Source organism: Macaca thibetana, chromosome X (assembly GCF_024542745.1).
Source record: "Macaca thibetana thibetana isolate TM-01 chromosome X, ASM2454274v1, whole genome shotgun sequence".
NCBI lineage: Eukaryota > Metazoa > Chordata > Mammalia > Primates > Cercopithecidae > Macaca > Macaca thibetana.
The window spans coordinates 149834578-149858633 of NC_065598.1; the positions used below are offsets into that span (position 1 = coordinate 149834578).

General features: G+C 36.9%; 1 protein-coding gene and 1 long non-coding RNA gene across 3 annotated transcripts in view; one reads left to right on the forward strand and one right to left on the reverse strand.

The window, feature by feature from the left end:
* The window catches only part of CMC4 (C-X9-C motif containing 4), a 540756-nt gene that overhangs the window by 85750 nt on the left and 430950 nt on the right, over nt 1–24056 (reverse strand). The window lies entirely within an intron of this gene.
* Nucleotides 7036–24056, forward strand: part of LOC126945522 (uncharacterized) — a 40581-nt gene continuing 23560 nt past the window's right edge. The window contains exons 1-3 of one of the 2 annotated variants that reach the window (XR_007722471.1): nt 7036–7117; nt 11860–11990; nt 12099–12129. This is a non-coding gene — a long non-coding RNA (uncharacterized LOC126945522). Of the gene's footprint in view, nt 7118–8243; nt 8340–11859; nt 11991–12098; nt 12130–24056 lie in introns of those variants that run through there. The other variant, XR_007722470.1, reaches the window with a different exon arrangement.

Here is a 24056-nt window from a genome sequence, read left to right on the forward strand (position 1 = left end):
TTTTATGCCTTTGCATCCTGATAGCTTAACTCCACTTGTTAGTGAGAACATACGATGTTTGGTTTTACATTCCTGAGTTGCTTCACTTAGAATAATGGTCTCCAATCCCATCCAGGTCACTGCAAATGCTGTTAATTTATTCCTTTTTATGGCTGAGTAGTATTCCATCGTATATCTATACCACAGTTTCTTTATCCGCTTGTTGATTGATGGGCATTTGGGTTGGATCCACATTTTTGCAGTTGCGAATTGTGCTGCTATAAACATGCATGAGCAAGTATCTTTTTCGTATAATGACTTCTTTTCCTCTGGGTAGATGCCCCGTAGTGGGATTGCTGGATCAGATGATAGTTCTGCTTTTAGTTCATTAAGGAATCTCCACACTGTTTTCCATAGTGGTTGTACTAGTTTACGTTCCCACCAGCAGTGTAGAAGTGTTCCCTTTTCACCGCATCCATGCCAACATCTATTATTTTTTTATTATGGCCATTCTTACAGGAGTAAGGTGGTTTTTCATTATGGTTTTGATGGACATTTCCCTGATAATTAGTGATGTTGAGCATTTTTCCATATGTTTGTTGTCCATTTGTATATCTTCTTTTGAGAATTGTTTATTCATGTCCCTAGACAACTTTTTGATGGGATTGTTTTTTTTTTTTTTTTCTTGATAATTCGTTTGAGTTCATTGCAGATTCTGGATATTAGTCCTTTGCCAGATGTATAGATTGTGAAGATTTTCTCCCACTCTGTGGGTTGTCTGTTTACTCTGCTGACTGTTCCTTTTACCGTTACCGTTCGAAAGCTCTTTCATTTGATTAAGTCCCAGATATTTATCTTTGTTTTTATTGCATTTGCTTTTGGGTTCTTGGTCATGAAATCCTTGCTTAAGCCGATGTCTAGAAGGGTTTTTCTGACGTTATCTTCTAGAATTTTTATAGACTCAGGTCCTAGGTGTAAGTCTTTGATCCATCTTGCATTGATTTTTATATAAGGTGAGAGAGGAGCATCCGGTTTCATTCTCCTACATGTGGCTAGCCAGTTATCCCAGCACCATTTTTTGAAAAGGGTGTCCTTTCCCCACTTTATGCTTTTGTTTGCTTTGTCAAAGATCAGTTGACTGTAAGCATTTGGCTTTATTTCTGGGTTCTCTATTCTGTTCCATTGGTCTATGCGTGTATTTTTATACCGGTACCATACTGTTTTGGTGACTATGGCCTTATAGTATAGTTTGAAGTCAGGTAATGTGATGCCTCCAGATTTGTTCTTTTTGCTTGGTCTTGTTTTGGCTATGCAGGCTCTTTTTTGGTTCCATATGAATTTTAGGATTTTTTTTTTCTAGTTCTCTGAAGAATGATGGTAGCATTTTGATGGGAATTGTATTGAACTTGTAGATTGCTTTTGGCAGTATGGTCATTTTCACAATATTGATTATACCCATCCATGAGCATGAGATGTGTTTCCATTTGTTTGTGTCATCTGTGATTTCTTTCAGGAGTGTTTTGTAGTTTTCCTTGCAGAGGTCTTTCACCTGCTTGGTTAGGTATATTCCTAAGTATTTTATATTTTTGCAGCTATTATAAAAGGAGTTGAGTTCTTGATTTGATTCTCAGCTTCGTCACTGTTGGTGTATGGGGGAGCTACTGATTTGTGTACATTAATTTTGTATCCTGAAACTTTGCTGAATTCTTTTATCAGTTCTAGGAGCTTTTTGGAGGAGTTTTAGGGTTTTCTCATTATACCAACATATCATTAGCAGATAGCAACAGTTCGACTTCCTCTTTACCAATTTGGATGCTCTTTATTTTTTTCTCTTGTCTGATTGCTCTGGCTAGAACTTCCAGTACTATGTTGAATAGAAGTGGTGAGAGTGGGCATCCTTGTCTTGTTCTGGTTCTCAGAGGGAGTGCTTTCAGCTTTTCCCCATTCAGTACTATGTTGGCTGTGGGTTTGTCATAGATGGCTTTTATTACATTGAGGTGTGTCCCTTGTTTGCCGATTTTGCTGAGGGTTTTTATCATAAAGTGATGCTGGATTTTGTCAAATGCTTTTTCTGCATCTATTGAGATGATCATATGATTTTTGTTTTTAATTCTGTTTATGTGCTGTATCACATTTATTGACTTACATATGTTAAACCATCCCTGCATCCCTGGTATGAAACCCACTTGATCATGGTAGATTATCTTTTTGATATGTTGTTGGATTCAGTTGGCTAGTATTTTGCTAATGATTTTTGCATCTATGTTCATCAAGGATATTGGTGTGTAGTTTTCTTTTTTGGTTATGTCCTTTCTTGGTTTTGGTATTAAGGTGATACTGGCTTCATAGAATGATTTAGGGAGGATTCCCTCTTTCTCTATCTTGTGGAATAGTGTCAATAGCATTGGTACCAATTCTTTTTTGAGTGTCTAGTAGAATTCAGCTGTGAATTCATCTGGTCCTGGACTTTTTTTGTTGGTAATTTTTAAAAATTACCGTTTCAATCTTGCTGCTTGTTATTGGTCTGTTCAGGGTATCTAATTCTTCCTGATTTAAGCAAGGAGGGTTGTATCTTTCCAGGAATTTATCCATCTTCTCTATGTTTTCTAGTTTATAAGTGTAAAGGTGTTCATAGTAGCCTTGAATTATCTTTTGTATTTCTGTGGTGTCAGTTGTAATGTCTCCCATTTTGTTTCTAATTGAGCTTATTTGGATTTTCTTTCTTGTTTTCTTGGTTAGTCTTGCTAATGGTCTATCAATTTTATTTATCTTTTCCAGAACAAGCTTTTTGTTTCATTTATCTTTTGCATTTTTTTGGTGTCAATTTCATTTAGCTCTGCTCTGATCTTGGTTATTTCCTTTCTGCTGCTGGAGTTGGGTTTGGATTGTTCTTGTTTCTCTAGTTCCTTAAGGTGTGACCTTAGATTGTCTATTTGTGCTCTTTCGGGCTTTTTGATGCAGGCATTTAGGTCTATGAACTTTCCTCTTAGCACTGCATTTGCTGTATCCCAGAGGTTTGGATAGGTTGTGTCGCTGTTGTCTTTCAGTTCAAAGAATTTTTAAATTTCAATCTTGATTTCGTTGTTGACTCAATGATCATTCAGGAACAGGTTATTTAATTTTCACGTATTTGCATGATTTTGAAGGTTCATTTTTGGAGTTGATTTCCAGCTTTATTCCACTGTGGCCTGAGAGACTACTTGATCTAATTTCAATTTTCTTAAATTTATTGAGACTTGTTTTGTGGCATATCATATGGTCTATCTTGGAGAATGTTCCATGAGCTGATGAATAGAATGTATATTCTGCAGTTGTTGGGTAGAATGTTCTGTAAATATCTGTTAAGTCCGTTTGTTCCAGGGTATAGTTTAAACCTCTTGTTTCTTTGTTGACTTTCTGTCTTGATGACCTGTCTAGTGCTGTTAGTGGAATATTGAAGTCCCCCACTATTATTGTGTTGCTACCTATCTCATTTCTTAGGTTTAGTGGTAATTGTTTTCTAAATTTGGGAGCTCCAGTGTCAGGTGCATATATATGTAGGATTGTGATATTTTCCTGTTGAACTAGTCCTTTTATCATTATATAATGTCCCTCTTTGTCTTTTTTAACTGCTCTTGCTTTAAAGTTTGTTTTGTTTTTTATAAGAATAGCTACTCCTGCTTGCTTTTGGTGTCCATTTGCATGGAATGTCTTTTTCCACCCCTTTACCTTAAGTTTATGTGAGTCCTTACGTGTTAGGTGGGTCTCTTGAAGGCAGCAGATAGGTGGTTGGTGAATTCTTATTCACTCTGCAATTCTGTATCTTTTAAGTGGAACATTTAGGCCATTTACATTTAACGTTAGTATTGAGATGCAAGGTACTATTCTACTCATCGTGCTATTTGTTGTGTGTATATGTTTTTTTTAATTGCATTTTTGTTTTATAGGTCCTGTGGGATTTATGCTTTAAAGAAGTTCTGTTTTGAGGTGTTCCCAGGATTCGTTTCAAGATTTAGAGCTCCTTTTAGCAGTTCTTGTAGTGCTGGCTTAGTAGTGGCAAATTCTCTCAGCATTTGTTTGTCTGAAAATAACTGTATTTTTCTTTCATTTATGAAGCTTAGTTTCACTGGATACAAAATTCTTGGTTGATAATTGTTTTGTTTAAGGAGACTGAATATAGGGCCCCAATCCCTTTTAGCTTGTAGGGTTTCTGCCAAGAAATCTGCTGTTGATCTGACAAGTTTTCCTTTCTATGTTACCTGGTGCTTTTGCCTCACAGCTCTTAAGATTGTTTCCTTCATCTTAACTTTAGATAACCTGATGATAATGTGCCTAGGCGATTATCTTTTTGTGATGAATTTCCCAGGTGTTCTTTGAGCTTTTTGTATTTGGATGTCTAGGTCTCTAGCAAGGTCAGAGACCTTGCTAGAGACCCCCCAAATACATTTTCCAAACTTTTAGATTTCTCTTCTTCCTCATGAATGCCAATTATTCTTAGGTTTGGTTATTTAACATAATCCCAGACTTCTTGGAGGCTTTGTTCATATTTTCTTATTCTTTTTTTCTTTGTCTTTGTTGGATTGGGTTAATTTGAAAACCTTGTCTTTGAGCTCTGAAGTTCTTTCTTCTGCTTATTCAATTCTGTTGCTGAGACTTTCCAGAGCATTTTGTATTTCTCTAAGTGCATTCATTATTTCCTGAAGTTTTGATTATTTTTTATTTATGCTATCTATTTCACTGAAGATTTCTCCCCTCATTTCTTGTAGCATTTTTTGATTTCCTTAAATTGGACTTCACCTTTCTCTGGTGCCTCCCTAATTAGCTTAATAACTGACCTTCTGAATTCTTTTTCAAGTAAATCAGGGATTTCTTCTTGGTTTGGATCCATTGCTGGTGAACTAGTGTGATTTTTTTTAGGGGGTGTTGAAGGACCTTGTTTTGTCATATTACCAGAATTGTTTTTCTGGTTTCTTCTCATTTGGGTAGGCTATGTCAGAGGGGCTCAAGGCTACTGTTAAGATTCTTTTGTCCCACGGGGTGTTCCCTTGATGTAGTTAGTACTCCCCCTCTTTTCTTAGGGATGTGGCTTCCTGAGAGCCAGGCTATAGTGATTGTTCTCTCTTCTGGATCTAGCCACCCAGCATGTCTACCAGACTCTGGGCTGGTACTGGGGGTTGTCTGCACAGAGTCCTGTGATGTGAACTGTCTGCAGGTCTCTCAGCTGTGGATACCAGCGCCTGCTCCAGTGGAGGTGGCAGCGGGGAAAAATGGACTCTGTGGGGGTCCTTAATTTTGGTTGTTTCATGCACTGTTTTTGTGCTGGTTGGCCTTCTGCCAGGAAGTGGTGCTTTTAAGAGTGCATCAGCTGTGGTAGTATAGGGAGGAATAGGTGGTGGGCGAGGACCTAGGACTCCCAAGAGAATATGACCTTTGTCTTCAGCTACCAGGGTGGGTAGGGAAGGACTATCAGTTGGGGGCAGGATTAGGTGTGTCTAAGCTCAGACTCTCCTTGGGCGAGTCTTGCTGCGGCTATGTGGGGGATGGGGGTGTGGTTCTCAGGTCAATGGAGTTATCTTCCCAGGAGGATTATGGCTGCCTCTGCTGTGTCATGTAGGTTGTCAGGGAAGTGGGGGAGAGCTGGCAGTCACAGACCTTACCCAGCTCCCAAACAACCCCAAACGCCCATCTAACTCCCACTGTGCCCCCACCAAAGGCACCAAGTCTGTTTCCAGGGAGTGGGTGAGCAGGGCTGAGAACTTGCCCCAGGCTACCAGCCTCCCAGCTACGACAGCAAGGATGGCTTTTGTGCCTTCCCGCCTGTGGAGTGTGTACACTGGATTTATGCCCTCCCCTGAGTTCTGGCCAGGAGACTTCACGATCAGTTGGAATTTTTACAAAGTTCAGCTGGAGGTTTCCTTTTCCCAGTACCTCTGCTAGTCCTCCCCAAGGATCCATATGAGACAAAGCAGAAATGGTTTCCCAGGGAACCCAGTGAGCTCGTAGGGTTTTTTTCTGCTGTTTCCTCTACCCCTGTATTTTGTTCAGCTCTCTAAATTGACTCAGCTTCCAGTAAAGTCAGAATCTTCTCCTGTGATCTAGACCTTCAGGTTCCCCAGTGAGGGTGTGTGTTCAGCTTGGGCAGTCACAGTATTCAGGGTGTCTCCTGGGTCCTGCAGGAGCAATCCACTTCCTTCAGAGGGTCTGCGGGTTCTCTCGGCTTTCCTAATTGATTCCTTCAGTAGTTCTGGAGCAAAAGTTCACAATGCAGAGTCTCACACTGCTCTGTCTGTCCACCTGGGAGCTGCAATCTAGTCCTCTAGTCTATTTTTAATGGAAACAGAATAAAAATATACATCCACATTCATTCAGCAAATATTAATTAAGCACTTACTATGTGCCAGGCACTTAAGATTCATCAGTGGACAAAACAGACAAAATCCCTGTCTTCATGGAGCTTGTAGTCTATTGCAGGGAAACAGACATAAACATATACAGGAATGAAATCCGTAATGTTAATGAAAATTAGTGCCTTGGTGAAAATAAAGCTTATTGTTAATGAGATCGTTGGAAGCCCAATGCCTTCTGAGGAGATAAATATTTTAGCAGTTTTTTGATCATTTTAAGAAACTTTTTTTTTGTGTTTTTAAAAACGTATTTTATTTTTTTGAGAGAGGGTTTCACTCAGTGGCCCAGGCTACAGTGCAGTGGATCAATCACAGCTCACTGCAACCTTGACTTCTGCGGACTTAGGTGATTCTCCCACCTCAGCCTTCCAAGTAGTTGGGACTACAGGTGTGCGTCATCATGCCCGGATAATTTTTCTATTTTTTGTAGAGATGAGGTCTCACTGTTGCCCAGACTAGTCTCAAACTCCTGGACTCAAACAATCCTCCTGCCTTGGCCTCCCAAAGTGTTGGGATTACAAGTGTGAACCACTGCACCTAGCCTAACAATGTGTTTTAGATCATAGTTTGAAAATCTGATTTGATACCAAGATGCTACTTTTAATAATGAATTTACATGTAGCAATTTTAGCTTTAATGAGGCACCTTAATTTTTGCTCATAATAACTTTTTTAGGTACCCCATGGTTTACTTGAAGTACTAAAACAACATTTAGCTTCTTTGGAAGAGAAAAATGACACTTTACCTCCTTACTGGTAAGTTAATAATGTCTTAATGTAGGTTAATTTTGTTTCCCTCTAGATAATTTTCTGCATCTTAAATAATATGTGATCAACTAAATAAATTATGGGCTATGAATATGATGGAATACTATTCAGCTATTTTAAATGATGATATGGGACCGAAGTTTTCAGTCTTTCGTGGGATTCCACATTCTTCACAAAGGAACATCTTTTATTACACTGAATGATTTGCAAAGTCAGAGATTGGGATGGGAATATTCAAGAATTTGATTCCTTCCCCTAGGGGCTCCTCTAGTGAGAATAACTATTATTGTAGAAAATTATTTAATGACATGTCAAAGTGCTCATTCATGAAATAGAACACATAGTAACATTCAAGACGTGTATAGATACACGCATCTATCTACACATACACATACATGTACTCTGCTATATGTGCATATACATATAAACTGAATAATACAAAATTTGAAGTATGTCACCCCAAACTGTTGACATTAGCTATTTCTTTTTTCTTTTTCTTTCTTTTTTTTTTAGACAGAGTCTCACTCTGTCGCCCAGGCTGTAGTGGAGTGGCGTGATCTCGGCTCACTGCAATCTCCACCACCTGGGTTCAAGTGATTCTCCTGCCTCAGCCTCCCCAGTAAGCTGGAATTACAGGCACACGCCACCACACCCTGCTAATTTTTGTATTTTTAGTAGAGACGGGGTTTCACCATGTTGGTCAGGCTGGTCTCAAACTCCTGATCTCAGGTGATCCGCTGCCCTCAGCCTCACAAAGTGCTGGGATTGCAGGCGTGAACCACTGCACCCAGGCTTAGCTATTTGTGAGTGTAACAATTATGGCTGATTTCAGTTTTCTTGTTTGTATTTTTCTATATTGTCCACAATCACTACAAAGGTCATGTAATATTAATTCATTAGACTTTTTAAGGTTGTATTGATTGTAATCTATTTATATTATCACCTTCTCTTAGACCACAAGCCCATTGACTATTTCTTAATTATCTTTATCACAGATAGACATATAGTTAGTATATAGTTGGAGAGATGGATGGATAGATGGATAAATCAAAGAAATGTAAGTTTAGCTAGGTAGAATATATGTAATTCTATTTGTTCTCCAGTGTGCCTCATATTTATTGTGATCTTTTAAGTCTCCAACCTGCATTGACTCCATCCTTCCCAAATAGTCCAGTTGTGACAGCTTCAGCAAGCAGAGCTTGGTTTGCAGGTAATATGGCATTATTACATAATTATGTCAGTAATAACTGAAGATAGGATTAGAATCTTTAATTTTTTTCACTGCTAAACTACCAACTGTGTCTACTGCCTCTTCCTGAAGCAGTATTTGACTCAGCATTTTCATTCCTAGGAATTTATTCCACATATATATTCACAATTGTGAAATGATATATGATCAAGAATATTCATTGCAACATTATAATGGCAATGGCACAATTAATAAGAGGCTTGTTTTTCTATACTGAAATGGAACAATCTCCAAGTTATATTGTTAAATGACAAATGAGCAAGATGTGAAACAAAGTATAGTATACTATCATTTTTGTTTTTTAAGATAGTAAAAAGAAAGAATATGTATGTAATGTCTTAAAGAATATTCCTGGAAGGATATATAAGAAATGAGTTAAAATGGGCTGCTTCCAAAAAGAGTGTGGTGGTTCATGGAAAGAGATGGGTGGGTGAGTCTCCACCATATACCATTTTCTAACTTTTGAAATTATACCATGAAAATAATTACCTATTATTAATATATAAAGTTTACAAAGGAACAAAAATATACATACATTCAGTGTGATACTTTGTGATGCTTAAGGTGGAAATCCTTTGTAATTTCTTACATTTAGTTTGCCTCATACTTAAGTGGTGTTCTGGAGCCAGCTCCTACTAGCTTAGAGGAGCCATAAATTTCCAGGAATTTTTCTAGCTGGTTGATGTCACATTGGCAACTTGAAATTGGTCACGATGGGAGTATTTACACTACAGAAATGGGCAAACACTACAAATTAAGCCTTTTTTTTTTGATGGAGTCTCTTGCTCTGTCACCAGGCTGGAGTGCAGTGCAACCTCTGCCTCCCAGGTTCGAGCAATTATCCTGCCTCAGCCTCCGGAGTAGCTGGGACTACAGACACGCCACCACGCCCAGCTAATTTTTGTATTTTTAGTGGAGATGGGGTTTCACCATGTTGGCCAGGATGGTCTCGATCTCTTGACCTTGTGATCTGCCTGCCTTGGCCTTCCAAAGTGCTGGGATTACAGGTATGAGCCACTAAACCCAGCCTTTTCCTTGAGAGCTGTTTGTTATACATTTACTGGCACACAACTGCTCATAGGCAGCCATATTTTGGTTATCTCTACTCTAGACACAAATCCATGTAATAATGAGCAATATTATCATAGGGCTTATATAGCAATATTATCGTAGGGTTTATATGCATTTGAATTAAATTTTGTTCGTATTTTAACTTAAATATTTAGACTGTATTTTAAATGTTTTTATTTTTCTGATATATATATTTTTTCAATGGACAAATCTTCTGCATTTTTAATGGTGAGTTCAACCAAAGCTATGATGAACATAAGTTCTTTGAGTAAAACAATGTGTATAGAAAAACTATACACTTGATTTATTTCCAAAAGAATAACTACTATCACTTTTCTGAGTCCCTGTGCTTTGGGAATTATTAGTGCTTACAACAGATGTTACAAGACAGTTTAATACGGTGGTTAAGAAAATAAGCTATGGATTCAGTTCGATGTGCATGTATTCTAAAGGCCTATAGGCGTGATTACCAACAGACCAATACTGACTACTAGTGATCTCCACAGTAGTGTCACCCTCATTGCTTCAACCAATTCTGTTGACAATCCTGTGACCAGTTGAAACCACTTTTTCTCTTAAATTACTGTAATTTTAAAATGCTGGCCATGGAGCCAGAGTGCTTGGATTCCAATTTCACTCTGCCATTCATAGATTGTGTTTTTGGGCAGATCATTTAGCCTCTCTGTACCTCAGCTTCCTTATCCTTTTAAGATTGCTGGCAAAATTAAATGAGTTGATATACGTAGAGTGATTAGAACAGTGCCTGGCCCATAGTAAGTGCTGTTATTGTTGTTTTTGTACTTCTATCCTTCTATCACTCTTACCAACTTATTCCATGGTAAACCAAAAGCTCTATCCTTGGCAGTTTAACTGAATGATTTTTCTCTATCTCTGGCCTTGGTTGGAGATACTTCCCTTAGGGTTTTAATTACTATTTATATTCTGGAGAGAGAGAGACAGAGAGAGAGAGACAGAGAGAGAGAGAGAAAGAGATTATATTTCTGTTTACATTTATGTCTACAGCTCCAAACTTATATATCCAGCTGTCTACTGGACTTTTCCGCTTGCATGTTCTACAATTATCTCAAACTCAATTTATACAAAACGAAATGGCTCACTTACCATCTCCCAAACCTTGCTCCTTTGCCTTTGGCGTGTGCTTAGTAAATGGCACTGTTGTCCATTCAGGCGCTCAGTTGATACCAGGGAATTATTTTTGACACTTCCTTCTCGCTCACTTCCATATGCAACCCATTACCAAATCCTATTCATTCGACTGCTCAATGATGTGTCAGTTCTCTCCACTTCTATCTGTCCAAACTGCCTCAACCTTAGCTAAAACCACTGTCATTTTTCTCCTGGATTACTATAATAGCTACATAACTGGCCCCCCTACATCCATTTGCCCTCCTATAACCCATTCTGAATATGGCAATCAGAGTGATATTTTAGAAAGTCAAATATAATCATGCTGTTCCCTTGATCAAAACCCTTAAGAGAATTTCAGTTATCCAAGGATATAGCCTACAAGCTTCATTTTGTGTTGTTCTTGCTCAACTTTCTGGGATACTGGAGTTGTTTCACTTATTTACACATCCCCTAGGGTCTTTCTAATTCTCAGGCTGGAATCCTTTTCTCTCCTTCCCTTGGCCCTAATCCTCATGGCTTATATAATTTATATTTTATCCTTTAAGTCACAGATTAACTAACACAGAAGACTAATTCTTGACTCCCTAGATGAAGTTAAATTTCCTTGATACATTCATGTAATATTCTGTACTTCTTCTTTTATAATATTCAACAAATTATAATTTTACTCAGATCTTTTACTCATACTTCTCCTGCAGGATCACCATGGTTCACTTTCTCACATCCTTTAGGTCATTACTTAAAAGCACCCTTCTTGGTGAGCCATTCCTATTTAAAATTTAAATTACTGCATGTGCCAAGCTAAATACATGAAGCAGAAACTATTAGAAATACATGGAGAACTTGAGAAAAATACTGTTATAATGGGCAATTTCAAACCATCTCTTTCATTATTGGACATATCTCTCCCACTGACATGTCATGTCTCTTTCCCTGATGTTTTATCCTTAGCATTTATCAGTATCTGACATAGCATATACTTCATCTTTGTTGTTTACTGTCTCCATTAGAATGTAAATCACATGAAGGCAGGGATTTTTATCTTTTTTTCCTCACTGCTGTATGTTTAGCACCTAGTACAATGTCTGGCACATAACGAGGGCTTAATTAAAATTTATTCGATAAATAACTTAAAATCACTCCTCTTTTACCTAATAATTTGAGGTCCTGTTAGTTTGTAATGGGAGGGTACGCATATGTCATTACTGTATTGACATAAACTAGGTTTATGTTTTCATCTCATTTTGTCTCTTATTTTTAGATTATTTTGACTACATGATACATTACAACCATCATTATCTTCGCAAGCCCACGAACCTGTTGGAACCAGACAGCAAGGTGGAACGATTATAGCAAACAACCTAAATGGCTCACCTGCTAGCCTTGTAGGAAGTAAACATCTATTTTTAAATTAATATTTTAAATATATTTTAAAATGCATTTTAAGAAAAAGCATTTACACAAAAATAATGTAAAACTTGTGTTTGTTTTATGAAACAGATTTTAACTTTGAAGAAATCCCAGTCAACAGGTAAGTTTTTATTATTTAAGAAAAGACAGAGAGGGATGGCTGGGCAGGAAAGAAAAAAAAAAAGGACAACCAATAAATATATGCCAGAGGAAAGGGCTTGTAAGAGTAAGAACTAGAAAATAATTTTCAAATTAGATATCATAACTACTTGTTATGAAACTCTATAATGTGGACTTTTTAAACTTAAATAATTAAAGTGGAAAATTTATTTATTATGCACTATCCTAACTTTTGTAGGTAAAGTTCTTGGTTAAAGTATACTGTATTACGATTCTCCATGGTTAACCAATGTCAACTTCAATGAGTTAACTCCTAAAATTTCAGCCAAAAAAATAACAGGGAAATGGAAACCAAAGGAAGGCAGAAGTGATAATATTAACAACAAATAATATAGAATGTAAGGCTAAAAGCCAGGTAAAGAGGGTAAGGATAAGGATTTTTAGGCCTTATCTGACAAAAAGGGCATGATCTGATATTAATCAGCTGGGGGAAACAGCATGGCCTGTTTCTTCAGATTCTTCTCTGTGACCTTTTGCCTTCAGACATAAGGATGTTTCTTACCTGGAGTTTTAGGCCTACCTAAAACTTCCTCCTTTAAGGATGAGGAGGGAGATCATATAATGATAAAAGGCACTATTTATTAAGACATAACAGTATTAATGCTGTAGCACTAAGCTAAATATAGAAAGCAAAAGTTATTAGAAATACATGGAGAACTTGAGAAAAATATAATTATAATGGCATTTTCAAATCACTTCTTTCATTATTAGACAGGTCTAGTAGATAAAACATAAGTAAAGACAAAGGAATTCAAATAAAACGTAACAAATAAATAACAGTAATAAACCAGAACACACACACACACACACACACACACACACACACACACACAGAGAGAACGTTCATTTTCTTTAAAGCAGTAATATACTTGGCCATAAAGAAAACCGTAACAAAATTTTGAAGAATTTTACAGTCTATATTTTCTCGTAATTCAATAAAATTAGAACTAATTAATAAAAATTTGACCATGAAAATTTTAACTCTTTAGAAATTTAAAAATATAGTTCTTTTGCCCAAGAGGAAATCAAAGGAAAATTATTAACTATCTAAGGCAATGAAGAAGAAAACTTCATACCAATGCTAATAGGGCACTGTGAGAGCTAAAACTTAAATAAAAATGTGTGGCTTTAAATATCATTATTGTTTAAAAAAGATAAATTTTAAGAAAATTTCATTTTTATCTTAAGAAAGTAGAAAATAAAATAATTAGGAAGATAAAATTTTTAAAGATAAAAACTTAAATTAATAACACTACCAACAAAAACAGATACAAAATTCCTTGTAAAGTCTAATAAAATAAGCTCCTCTGATTAAATAGAAAAGAGAATGCAAAAGTTTACAACATTGGGAATAAAAGAGCTGACAGCTAGAAGGGAGATTAAAATAATTATGATTGTGCAACCATTTGGCAACAGCCTATTTGAAAATCTAGAGGAAATGGATGATTTCCAAGCAAAATATAAATTACTATATACCATCCAAGAAGAAGCAGAAAGATGCATAGACCAATTACCACATAAGTCTTTGAAAATTAACAAAGAAAGGAAGCTGCTGACTGGTCTCATGTAGTCATTATATTTGGCAGAATCCTACAAAAAATATTAACACAGCAACATGGCACAAGTATACATATGTAACAAACCTGCACGTTATGCACATGTACCCTACAACTTAAAGTATAATAATAATAAATTAATTAAAAAAAAAAAAAATATTAACAAATAAAATCCAAGAATATATTTTAAAAATTCACTACTTATACAGACTGCTTCTTTGATATTGGAGCCTACTGTATGAAACCCTGCCTGGGATGATACATTTATAGTTTTATAATCTTAAGTATCTAGTAAAGATAATATAAACTTGATTGACTAGTAAACCTGGGTATAAAAAATTGTATGCCTGTATTACATTTAATGCTGACAACTCTGAAGATATTCCAGTTTTTATTTTACCAATGACAACCTTTCTTTTAAAAATGTGTCTTGAACATTTATTTATTTTTAATTGACAAAATTTATATATTTATGTTGTACAACAGGTGTTTTAATATACATTGTGGAATGATTAAATGAATTAACATGTCAGTTCCCTCATATTTTTAATCTTTTTTTTTTTTTTTTTTTTTTGAGACGGAGTGTCGCTCTTGTTGCCCAGGCTAGAGTGCAATGGCACAATCTCGGCTCACTGCAACCTCTGCCTGCCAGGTTCAAGTGATTCTCCTGCCTCAGCCTCCCAAGTAGCTGGGATTACAGACATGCGCCACCACACCTGGCTAACTTTTTTTTTTTTTTTTTTTAATTTAGTAGAGATGGCGTTTCACCATGTTGGTCAGGTTGGTCTCGAACTCCTGACCTCAGGTGATCCACCCACCTCAGCCTCCCAAGGTGCTGGGATTACAGGCGTGGGCCACCACCCCCGGCCATTTTAAACCATTTTTTGTGGTGTGAACATGTAAAATCTACTTTCAGCAATTTTGAATATTCAATACACTCTTATTAACTACAATCAACGTGTTGTACAATAGATCTCCTGAACTTACTCCTCTGTCTAGCCAAAGCTTTGTATCTTTTGATCAACATCTCCCCAATCCCTTTTCTCCCCAAGCCTCACTGCCCCTGGTAACCACAATTTTACTCTCTGCTTCTATGAGTTCAACTTTTTTTAGATTCCACATATAAGTGATATCATACAGTATTTATCTTTCTGTGTCTGGCTTATTTCACTTAGCATAATGTCCTCCAGTTTCATCTAGGTTGTTGCAAATGTCCACTGTCACTATTCTAGACCAGGCCACTTGAGACCTCTTGCTTGGATGACTTGAAAAGACTTTCTAACTGACTTCTTCACTCTATCTTACTTGCCCACTGTTCATGTTCCATACTCCTCCCAGACTAATCTTTCAAAAATGTAAACATGATCATGTTATAGCTTCAGTTCCCCACTGAAGGGGAAGGATTTCTTTATTTTTATAATGAAATAGTATTTCATTATGTGTATACCACAGTTTCTTTATCAGTTCATCCACTGATGGACACTTAGGTTGATTCTGTATCTTGACTATTGTGAATAGCGACGCAATGAACATGGGAATGCAGAGATCTCCTCAATATACTAATTTCAAGTCTTTTGGATATATACCCAGAAGTAGGATTGCTGGATCATATGGCAGTTCTATTCTTAGCTTTTTGAGGAAAACCACAGTTTTCCATAATGGCTGTACTAATTTATATTCCCACCAACAGTGTACAAAGGTTTTCTTGTCTCCACATCCTTGCCAACACTTACCTTTCATCTTTTTGATAATAGCCATTCTGACAGATATGAGCTGATATCTTGTTGTGGTTTTAATTTGCACTTCCCTAATGATAAGTGATGTTGAGCATTTTTTCATATATCTGTTGGTCATTTGTATGTCTTTATTTGAAAAATGACTGTTCAGGTCCTTTGCCCATAATTGGGTTATCTCTTTTCTTGTTATTGAGTTGTCTGAGTTCCTTATGTATTTTGGATATTAACCCCTTTTCAGATGTATTGCTTTCAGATATTTTCTCCCAATCTATAGGTTTTGTCTTTACTCTGTTAATTGTTTCCTTTGCTATGCAGAAGCTTTTTAGTCTGATTTAATCCTATTTGTTTATTTTAGCTTTTGTTGCCTGTGCTTTTGGGGTCAAATCCAAAAAATTATTGCCCCAACTAATGTCATATAGTTTTTCCTCTGTGTTTTATTCCAGTAGTTTTACAATTTCAAGTCTTATGTTTAAGTCTTTAATGCATTTTGAGTTGATTTTTGTATATGGTGTGAGATAAGGGTTTGATTTCATTCTTCTGCATGTGAATATTACGTTTTCCCAGCACCGTTTATTGAAGAGAGTGTTCTTTTCCCATTACATCTGACATGAAGTGGTGTCAGCCTTCAGAGATGGAAATTAATGATGGAATAAACTGGCAGTTGAATACCTTCACCTGCACATCAACCATATGGAATTCCATTGCTGCTCCTCTTCCCTACATAGTAACATTTGTGCTGTATTATTACTCTAGTTTTTTGATATATGCATATAACATAGAAAATTGTATTAAGGATGTAAGTAGAGCAAGAAATGTTTTCTTTTTAATCATTTTTAATGTATTGCACTAATACTTATAAGTATATTAAACTATTTCATAAATTGAAATGTGAAAATTCACATTAGGACCTCTATAAGGCCTACAGTTCTCTTCTCATCACAGAATCTACACTTCCACTATTTTGCTCTACTTTTATTGTGCACCTATTAGGTACCATGCACTGTGCTAAGTGGTAAAGACACAGAATCAAATAGGAACTAGGTTCTACTCTCAAGGAGCTACTGTAAGGGTAGATGAAATAAAGACATTGAATATTTTAAGTGCTAAGATGGAACACTTCAGAGGGTATATTGATTAATTTTACAAGGAAACTGAACATGAGGTAAAAGGAGATGAGGTGAATCTATTGTATATTTCAAAATAGCTAGAAAATAATAATTTGAGTGGTTCTAAGATAAAGAAAAGACAAATATTTAAGGTGATGGATATCCCAATTGCCCTGATTTGATCTTTACAAATTACATGAATGTGTTATCACATGTATTCCCGAAATATGTACATTTGTTATGTATCAATAAAAATTTTTTTCAGAAAGGGGATGAGGTAAATTGATAGTCACCATGTAGCAGGATTGATAAGGAATTAGACAGACCAATGGGGTTGAGGAGGATATTTATTATTTAGGTGCACCAGCCCAGTTTGGATTAACATCCAAAGGACTGAGCCCTGAACAAAGAGTTAAGTTACCTTTTAAGCATTTTGTGGGGATGGAGAGAGATCTGGGCAGGGGGAAGCATATTACAGAGCAAGAAACAATGACAGTTATTCAATTAATTGAGACATGCTTTACATCATTTCTTACTTTTTAAGGAAAAAAATGTTTTACTACTCGAGTTTATCTTTTTAGTGACCTTGCAGCTGCACAGCTAGAGAAACAGGGTGTTTACAATGCCTGGGAAAGGAGGAGAGATAAGGCTCACTAGCCACAGAAAAACAGGCAGCAGTTAATTTTTAAAGGACTCCAGCTCTTTCTCTTTCTTAAGGGGAATTGGGTTTTCTTACATACAACTGAGTTTCTGCTTACAAATTCTTTAATTTCTTTTTTTTTCTTTTCTTTTTTTTTTTTTTTTTTTTTGTTTTTGAGACAGAGTCTCACTCTGTCACCCAGGCTGGAATGCAGCGGCGCCATCTCGGCTCACTGCAACCTCTGCCTCTCCAGGTTTAAGCAGTTCTCTGCCTCAGCCTCTGGAGTAGCTGGGATTACAGGTGCGTGCCACCATGCCTGGCTAATTTTTTGTATTTTTAGTAGAGACGGGGTTTCACCATCTTGGCCAGGCTGGTCTTGAACTCCTGACCTCGTGATCCACCCGCCTCGGCCTCCCAAAGTGCTGGGATTACAGGCGTGAGCCACTGCGCTTGGCCAATTTCTTTTAATTCCTTTTCCAACCAGTTGACAAATAGGGCAAGCGCATCACAAGCAGAGGGAGCAGAAAACCAAATGGGCTATTCAGAAAAGTGTAAATAGCTTAACATGGCTGTAGCATAATATATGACAGATGCAATAAGAGATAAAGGTAGAGAGGTTAATAGAGGCCAGAACTCGTAGGAACTTGTATAAAAGTTTATTTATTGGCAGTGGGGAGCCAAAGCTATAACATGATCATATTTACATTTTTGAAAGATTAGTCTGGGAAGAGTATGGAAGATGGATAGTAGGCAAGTAAGACAGAGCGAAGAAGTCAATTAGAAAGTCTTTTCAAGTTGTCCAAGCAGGAGGTCTCAAATGGCCCGGTTTCGAGTAGTGACAGTGGACATTGAAAGAAAGATTTCAGAGATACACAGATAGAATTAATGGGACTTGCTAGTAGATTGAAAGTTGAAAGCTAGGTCTCCTATAAATTATGCAATTTTAAAATCCAAAAAGTTCTGGACAACAAGTTTAATTACTTAGTTAAGGTTTGTGATAAACTCTTTTGGCTGCAAAATGTTACCTGAACTGTAATGAGTCTATAGTCATTATTTATGATCTTGTTTGCATTTTGCTGCATAAATATTAATGCATTCGATTATAGGGTACTATCCCACCCCCCCTGAGGTGTTACATCATATGTTTTATATGTATTTTCCAAATTGTCTTTCTAATATACAGAACATTGTGAATTTCAAAACACTTTTGCTCCCAAGGATTTAAAATATAGGATTGTGGACCTGTGCTATTTTTTTGTATGATTTTGCTTTAAAACTTCCTTGTTCCATAGATATAACAAACTGTACATTAACTATTGAGTAGATAGTGACTTTGTTTTTCTAATATCCAACTGAGATGTGTCTAGGAATGAAAATTTTGGTAGGGTTTGGGAAGAAGGAAGGAGTAACTTTGAAACATACTGAGGAAAGGTGTGGCTGTGCTACTGCAATAGATTTGAAAATAAGGTAAGGCAGTTTGAGGGAAATGGATGCTTAGAAAATAGAGGACACAGATGACTAAGAAATACTAGAAAAGCTATAGCAAAGAAATGTGTTTTCAGTAAAGAAGATGAAATATAGAAATAACATAAAAATTTGGTTTAAATTTATATGCATAGAACTGTTAATAGTATTCCCTTATTTTCCTTTTAATCAATGTCTATGTGATCTGTAGTGTTCTCTACTCTTTCATTTCTTGATATTAGTGATTTATGTCTTCTCCCTCTTTTTTTTCTTTGCCTTGCTTAGAGGATTGATATGGTGTGGCTGGGTCTCCACCTAAATCCCATCTTGAATTGTAGCTCCCATAATTGCCACGTGTTGTGGGAGGGACCTGGTGGGAGATAACTGAATCATGGAGATGGTTTCCCCCATGCTGTTCTCACAGTAGTGAATAAGTCTCATGAGATCTGATGATTTTATAAGAGGAAACTCCTCTTGCTTGGTTCAGATTCTCTCTTATCTGCCTCTATGTAAGACTTGCCATTTGCCTTCCACCATGATTGTGAGGCCTCCCCAGCCACGTGGAACTGTGAGTCCATTAAACCTCTTTTTCTTTGCAGATTACCCAGTTTCAGGTATGTCTTTATCAGCAGCACGAGAACAGACTAATACAAGGATTATACATTTTAGTTTCAGTGAATTTTCTCTATTGATTTTTTTGTTTTCAATTTTATTGATTTCTACTCTTTGTTGTTTCCTTTCTTCTGCTTGATTTGGGTTTGCTTTGCTCTTCTTTTTCTAGTTTCCTGGGGTGGAGATTTAGATTATCGGGTTGATATTTTTCTAATACAAGTGTTTAACTCTATAAAATTCCCTCTAAGCCCTGCTTTAGGTATAAACCAAACATTTTATTATATTTTCATTTTCACTTAGTTCAAAATATTTTCTAATTTCTCTTTGACCCATTATTTAGACATGTGTTGTGTAATTTCTTTTTTTCTTTTTTCTTTTTCTTTTTTTTTTTTTTTTTTGAGACAGAGTTTTGCTCTTGTCACCCAGGCTGGAGTGCAATGGCATGATCTCAGCTCACTGCAACCTCTGCCTCCCGGGCTCAAGCAATTCTCCTGCCTCAGCCTCCTGAGTAGCTGGGATTACAGGTGCCCACCACCATGCCCGGCTAGTTTTTGTATTTTTAGTAAAGATGGGGTTTCACCATGTTGGCCAGGCTGGTCTGGAACTCCTGACCTCAAGTGATCCACTTGCCTTGGCCTCCCAAAGTGCTGGGATTACAGGTGTGAGCCACAGCGCCTGGCTGTGTTGTGTAATTTCTAAGTGTTGGACAATTTTCTTATCTTTCTATTATTGATTTCTAGTTTAATTCATTTGTGGCCAGAGAGAATATTTTGTATGCTTTAAATTATTTTAAATTGGTAAGTTTTGATTTATGACACAGGAGATGGTCTGTTTTTGTGAACATTTCATGGGCACTTGAAAACAATTATATTCTGCTATTGTTGGGTGAAATGTTAGGTAAGCATCAATTAGATTCTGTAGGTTGACTGCATTGTTCTCTTTTTTTTTTGCTGATTTCTGCAGAGTCCTTCTATACATCAGAATAGAGTATTAAGTACCCAGTTATTGTGGATTTGTTCATTTCTCCTTTCAGTCTGGTCAGTTTTTGCTTCATATAATTTGAAGCTGTGTTATTTGGTGTATACACATTCAGGATTATTATGTATTCTTGGTGGATTGATCCTTTTACCAATAAGTAATGTTCCCCTTTATTCCTGGCAATTTTCTTTGCTCTGAAGTCTACTTTGATATTAATGTAACAGCTTTCTTTTGAATAGTGTTTGTGTGTTATATCTTCTCTCCATTCTTTTAAGCTGCCTATATCATTGTATTTGAAGTGAGTCTTGTCTATAGTGCAGAGTTGGGTTATTTAAAAAATCCATTCTAACAACCTCTGTCTTTTATTTGGTGTATTTAGAGCAATTGCACTTAATTTCATTATTGATGTTTGTATTTAGGTCTACCATTTTATTATTTTCTGTTTATCCTCTCTATTTTTGTTGTTGTTCCTCTGTTTCCTTTTTCCTGCCTTCTGGTTCTTTGAACATTTGTTTTGTCCCACAGGACCTGTGGCTGGAGTCACCTCAAAAGCAGGAGCAGTTGTGTTGGATAACAACCTAGGTGCCTTTGGACTGATCACCCTGGCACTTAGTACTTCTTTCTTTGGAATCCCAAACAGCCCCATCTCAGGACAGTTTGGGACACTCCATTGTGGGAACTCCTCTGCTCCTGTTCAAGGCCCCAGTTTTTGTTCAGGCCTCCTGGCAAAAACCTGGAGTGGCCTGGGTCACAGAGTGATCAAGCCACTCTGTGATTTTCTGTCAAGACTCAGAAAGAAAGTTGCGGGGAACTGGGGAAGCCCACAATATTTTTCAGTATTTCATTTTAATTTATACATTGTGATTTGAATTATATCTTCATGTAGTTTCCTTTAGTGCTTACTCTGGCCATTACCAAACACATTTCACAGTGAGTTTAGAATCAATATTTGACCACTTCAGTTGGAATGTAGAAACATTAGCACCATATGGGTCCAGCTTACCTTTTTCTCTTTATGTTATAGCTGTCTATTGATTACATCTACATACATTGAAAAACCATGCAGACAATCTTACACTTTTTGTTATCAACCATCAAACATGTTTTATAGAACTCAAGAGTGGCCAGGCGCGATGGCTCACGTTTGTAATCCCAGCACTTTGGAAGTCCAAGGTGGGCGGATCACTTGAGGTCATAAGTTCAGACCAGCCTGGCCAACGTGGCAAAACCCCGTCTCTAACAAAAATACAAAAATTAGCTGGACATGGTGGTGGGTGCCTGTAATCCCAGCTACTTGGGAGACTGAGGCAGGAGAATCACTTGAACCCGGGAGGCACAGGTTGCAGTGAGCCGAGATTGTGCCACTGCATTCCAGCCTGGGCGACACAGCAAGACTTCATCTCAAAAAAAAAAGAGTGGACAAATAGTCTGGTATAATTACCCAGGTAATTGACATTTCTGTTGCTCTTCCTTTTTCTTGATATTTCAAGTTTCCTTCTGGTATAATTTCCCTTGCTACCTGAAGAGCTTAGCAATGGAAGTTCTGGTGTTAGCAATTCTAGCTATGACTTCTCTTATTTTTCTTTCACTTGAGGATGGCTTTACTTCACCTTTATTCCTAAAGCAAATTTTCACTGGATATAGAATTCTGGATTGATAATTCTTTTCTTTCAGCGCTTGAAAAATGTGCCACTTTATTCTGGCCTCTGTGGTTTCTGATGAAAAATTTACAATCATTTGAATCATTGTTCTTCTATAGCCTATATCATTTTTTTCTGGGGCTGATTTCAAGATGTTTTTCTTTTTCTTTGTCTCTCGTTTTCAGAAGTTTGGCGATGAGGTCTGGGCATGTGTTTTGGGGGGGCATATGCTGTTTGGAGTCTATTCAGCTTGAATCTTCATTTCTGTGTCTTTTGCCACACTTGGGAATAACTGGGAAATTTTCTACTGTTATGTCTTCAAATACTTTTTCAGCACTGTGCTTATTCACTCCTTATTCTCAGACTCCAATAACACAAATACTAGACGTTTAAATGTTGTAACAGTGGTCCCTGAAGCTCTGTATGGTTCTTTCAAATCTTTTTTTCTGTCCTTCAGTATGAATGATTTCTGCTGGTCTGTCTTTAAGTTCACCGAATCTTTGCTCTGCCATCTCCATTCTGTTATTGAGTCCTTCCATGGAATATTTTAATTGTGTTATTGTATTTCCAGTTCTAAACTTTCCATTTGGTTTTTCTCTATATCTTCCATTTATTTGATAATGCTTTCTTTCTTTCTTTCTTTCTTTCTTTTTTTTTTTTTGAGATGGAGTTTCGCCTTGTTGCCCAGGGTGGAGTTCAATGGCGCGATCTCAGCTCACCACAACCTCCGCTTCCCAGGTTCAAGCGATTCTCCTGCCACAGCCTCCTGAGTAGCTAGGGTTACAGGCATACACAACCAAGCCAGGCTAATTTTGTAATTTTTTTTTAGTAGAGACGGGGTTTCTCCATGTTGATCAGGCTGGTCTCGAACTCCTGACCTCAGGTGATCCACCCGCCTCAGCCTCCCAAAGTGCTGGGATTACAGGCGTGAGCCACCGTGTCTGGCCAATGCTTTCTATTTTAACTTTTGTTGCAAAAGTGTTCATGATTGCTCATTCAATTATTTTTATAACAACCACTTTAATGTCTTTGTCAGATAATTCCAATATTTGTGTCATCTCATCATTGGCATCTGTTGATTGTTTTTTTCTGTGCAAATTGAGATTTTTGTGGCTCTTCATGTGCCAAGTAATTTTGGATTGCATCTTGTACATATTGACGTTATTTTGTAAGACTCTATCTTTTATTAAATTTTATGGAAAATATTGATATCTGTGTTTTAACAGGTGTTTCACCTGATTAGGTCTGAGCAGCAAGTTTTAGCTGCTTCTCTGGTCCCTGGTTCTAATGTCAGCTCAGTTTCCACAGCCTCTTGCTGTTCTTCAGGTCTGTCCTGCATGTGCACTACTCAGTGGTCAGCTGGGGACCTGCACATTGGTTTCTTCACTGGTTTAGTAATCAGAGTCTTTGCTATGCTCAAGATTAAATCCACCCATGCATGGGGGCAATGATAGTGAGCCAAGGAGTCGTAAAGTTTCCCTTTGGTATTTTTCAGTTTCCTGGTCAGAAACCACCTACTTCTGTGATAAAGACAAGTCAAGCTTTTGAGGGGTGTTAGGACAGAGATAGATTTATTAAGAGAAGTTTTCTGTCCCTGCCCTTATGGAGCCATAGCGCCACCTAATGGAAATGAATATTTCTCTCCCTCAGAACAGTGTTTGTCCTTTTGTTTCTTTTACTCAGCATTATATCTTCAAGGTTTATCCATGTTGTAGCATGTATTAGAATTTCATTTTTCAAAATTAATTAATTAAATTGACTATAATTGTATATATTTATGGAGTACGATGTGATGTTTTGATGTATGTACACATTGTGAAAAGATTCAATCAAGCTAATTAGCATATTCATCACTTCACCTCTTTAACTTTTTTTGCAGTGAGAACATTTGAAATATATCCTTTTAACAATTTTGGAGTATATAATACATTATTAACTATGCTCACCATGCAGTGCAGTAGATCACTAAAACTTATTCCTCTTGTCTAACTCAAAATTTGTACCCTTTGACCGACATATCTCCTTTCCCTTCCCTCCCCACCCTTCATCTCTGGAAACCAGTGTTCTACTCTCTGTTTCTATGAGATTGACAAATTTTTAGATTCCACGTGTAAGTGAGATCATACAGTGTTTGTC